We start from the raw sequence: 3,992 nt of genomic DNA, 5'->3' as shown, positions 1-3,992 counted from the left end.
TGACAAAGAGATGGGGATCGAGCGTAGAATCCCTGCCTTGCCACGCGGTGGAGAAAGACTGAAATAGAGGTCACTCATAAATGAGGTACTAAAAGTCGAAAAGGCCAGTTTAAGGGATACAACAGTTTCATACATGACACTGCACAGGATTCTGAGCATATAGAGAGATCTCGAGAGTCGTACATGAAGCTTCGTGTAGCACCAGAAAGAAAAAAGAAAAACCATAATTGCGTACGTTAGTTACCTCGTTCACCAACCTAATTTGTTGTTGTTGTTGCGCCTTTCAATACCCCTGTCTGTTTCGCATCCTCTGCCGCTCATTTCGCTCCCTTCGTTTCTCGGCATTCGTCTAGCTGCTAGCTGCTGCTCGCTATGGCGATGGCGACCTCGCCCCCGCTCCCCCACCCCGACGCCTCTGCCCTCAGAAAGAAGAGCAGGCGTGATGATATGGTCTACGAATCCTTGCAGCTCGCCAAGCTCTTCGCCCTCGCATACGCCCCTTGCATTGCTGGCTTCCTCTCCCTCACCTCCGCAGTTGCAATTCTGCTCATCTTTGGCTGGGATTGTGTCTGTATGCATCTTTGGGGATCGCCTCAGGCCCGCGATAATGTTCTCCTTGTCACCGCTGCCTGTATCCCGACCATGTGCTTGCTGTATGTGAAGTTGCGGACACCTCCGTGCTACCTCGTCGATTTTGCAAGCTTCAAATCACTGGATGAGTACAAGCTTTCCACAGAGTACTGTGTGCATCTAACCAAGACTTGTGGTCAGTTTACTGTCGAGAACATGCTGTTTCAGCTCAAGGTGTTGTTGAAATCAGGGCTGGGCAACGAGACATATGGTGCCCCGGTGATCTTCCGAGACGACAAAACCCCAACGCTCACCGCAGCCCGCGGAGAGATGGACCTCATGATGTTTGGCGCCCTCGATGAGCTCCTTCTTAAGACTGGCCTCTCCTCGGATCGCATTGACTTCCTCATTGTCAATGTGAGTATGTTCTATCCTGCCCCCTCACTCTCCTCTCATCTTGTCAATCACTACAAGATGCGACACGACGTGAAGACTTTCAACATATCAGGCATGGGATGTGCTGCTGGCATGGTTGCTGTAGACCTTGCCAAGGACATTTTGAGAGTACACAAGAACAAGTATGTGGTGATTGTGGGCACTGAGAACATCACCTTGAATTGGTATAATGGAAATGATAAGTCCATGCTTGTGCCCAATTGCCTCTTCCGATGCGGCTCCTATGCCCTGCTAATGTCAAATAAGAGCGTGGACAGGCAGCGCTCCAAGTTTCAGCTTGTGCAATCAGTGCGGACCACGACGGGAGCAAGCGACACTTCCTACAATGTCATTGTAACTAGAGAGGATCATGATGGGCTGGTGGGTACCTCTCTGAGTATGAAGCTCATTGATGTTGCATCACAGGCGATCACCATCAGCATGACAAGGCTGGTTCCCTACAACATGCCCTTCTCAGAGCTTCTCAAGGTCATGGTGAATGTAGTTCAGAGGACAGTTTTCAAGAAGGATATGAAGCCCTATATGCCTGACTTCAAGAAGGCATTCAACCACTTCTGCTTGCACCCGGGGGGGAAGGCGGTGATAGATGGAGTGGGCAAGAGCTTACACCTGTCCGACTATGACATGGAGCCTGCGAGGATGGCTCTACATCGATTTGGTAACACGTCGAGCAGTGGATTATGGTATGCAATGGCATATTGTGAGGCCAAGGAGAGGCTGAAGAAGGGTGACAAGGTGTGGCAAGTGGCTTTGGGCTCTGGTTTCAAGTGTAATAGTGTTGTATGGAAGGTACTGAGAGATGTGAAGCCGCAACGGGGATTTAATCCTTGGATGGAATGCATCGATAATTATCCAGTGGAAATCACTGACAAAATAACACCGTCACACAAGAATTACAGTCTGCTCAAGTTATGTGAAGATGAAGCAAATTTATATGAAGAAAATCTACGGAGGAAGGCCGAGGAAGAATGTCGCGGCAAGCAACAAGCTCAGAATTAATTGAGAGCACTGTATGTCCGAGAGTGTGCTTGGCAATATGGAAGTATATATATGTATTCGAGTGTTTCTGGTTGATTTCAGAGGAGTGCTTATAAGCTCGCCATCGTAGTGATAATGGTGTAGGCATTCAAGATTGAGCTTCATTGGCATGCTCTGCTGTCTTCCTTATTAATTGAGGTCTAGGTGGGGATGGCTTTGTTTCGAGTCAAGAGGGTGCTTAGTGGTCATGATCATTGATGATGTGCCCTCCCTCCCTCCCTATCTCTGATTTTTCTTTTTGGTGTGTAGAAGAGTACTCTCTCTCTCTCTCTCTCTCAGGATTGTCCCACGACGTTGAATGCTGCGCCTTCTAATTAGCTCTACCTGGACTTAAAGAGAGGTTTTGTAAGAGAGCCTCCTTCGCATTTACAGTTTTTCACTCTAATTTGTTGATCTCAGCTAGAGACTTCGTGCAAGCAAGTTCTCTGTCCGCCTTTTTCCATAAACTCTCTTTACTTTTTGTGTACTTTTCATTGCCTCCACTTTTTTTCCCCGAGAGATTATATTAAACTAGTATGTGACCCGTCCGATGTTGTGGCCAATTGTGACCTTTCTCTGAAGGTGGCAACATGTACGAACATTCTTTATGCATAAATAAGATAGTGTCAAATATTGTTATATACTTCACTTAAATAAGATCTCTTTCAAAATTAACAATGGAAGAGATCACATCTAAAACCTCTCCAACGAAGATCCATCCAAATCAATGTGTTTAATTGATCCATAATCTACTTGAAACATAAAAGTAATTGTTGGTTTTTTAAAGTTACTATATGGTTCCATTGAAATGGTTGGTTAGCAAACAATTTAGAGGTAATACATTTTTTAACTCGTAGTATGGTCCAATTGTTTTGAGAACTATAGATTCGATGTACAACATTGGTATACGTGGTGTAAAATTTATAAGGATTTATAGACATGCATATCATATAATATTACAATCATAATTTATAGAAGTGTTGGTGCATTTGCTAGTATCAAAAAGCGGATGCACGAGTTCCCCCCCCCCCCCTCTCTCTCTCTCTCTCTCTCTCTCTCTCTCTCTATAAGCGAAAGGGGATGTTCACATACTAGAGTGTTCTTTACAAAGGAAGACAAAAGTAACTCCTAAGTTACTGTTCTAAAGTGACATAAGTTATGAAAACTTGAAACAATCTAAATTATCACATTTCCACCAATTGGTAAAGCATGTTAATATTTGATAGATGATCTATTGAACTCACCTATAGATGCTTGAGCTTATCTCCCCATCATCACTTTACACTTTAGAAGTGGTTTAACTTAACTTCCACTCCTTTTGATATGAGACATGGTATTGGGGCATTTGGTAAGTGTTATCCATTGCTGCACACTACGTCTCTTGCAAGCTCAGTAGTCTTAGCTTTAGATACCATACTTGAGTGCTTGGCTTTTATAATATTTGAGCTTGCGTCCCTCACATTTCCAACCTCCTAGCTACTTCATGGATGCCCAATTGCCACCCTCATGTCCACAATCCTCAAGTATCAAGAGTCATTGATCAACTTAGCATAGAGCATTTGACATGTTTGATTTGGCTCCTTAGGTCACATTATAACCTTTTAGACAATAATACCTCTCTCTCTCTCTCTCGCTCTCTCTCTCTCTCTCTCTCTCTCCACCTATACACACACACACACACACATATATTTAGAAACACATGCACACACACACACCTTTTGGTCTTGTTGCCCATGTGAAAGCCTCTTCTCTCTTTGAGACCGTCTATGTTTGGCTCTATGGGATATCGGAGCAAACTTATATATTCTATATATTCCTCTCTTGTTGGCTATGTGGGAGCATTCTCTCTCTCACACACACTCTCATTTAATGGTAGCATACATTTAAATTTATTTTAACTTCCACTCACATTGGCTCCGTCAGAGCTTGCTCTCTCTCTCTCTCTCTCT

General features: G+C 44.2%; 1 pseudogene; it reads left to right on the top strand.

The window, feature by feature from the left end:
- Positions 1–240: 240 nt before the first annotated feature.
- Positions 241–2,234, top strand: LOC147453321 (3-ketoacyl-CoA synthase 13 pseudogene; annotated as a pseudogene).
- Positions 2,235–3,992: the final 1,758 nt, after the last annotated feature.

The sequence above is a fragment of the Adiantum capillus-veneris genome, chromosome 8 (genome assembly GCF_014529385.1).
Source record: "Adiantum capillus-veneris isolate H3 chromosome 8, ASM1452938v2, whole genome shotgun sequence".
Taxonomy (NCBI): domain Eukaryota; kingdom Viridiplantae; phylum Streptophyta; class Polypodiopsida; order Polypodiales; family Pteridaceae; genus Adiantum; species Adiantum capillus-veneris.
The sequence above is the reverse complement of the archived record's forward strand: the minus strand, read 5'-3'. Positions and strand labels throughout refer to the sequence as shown.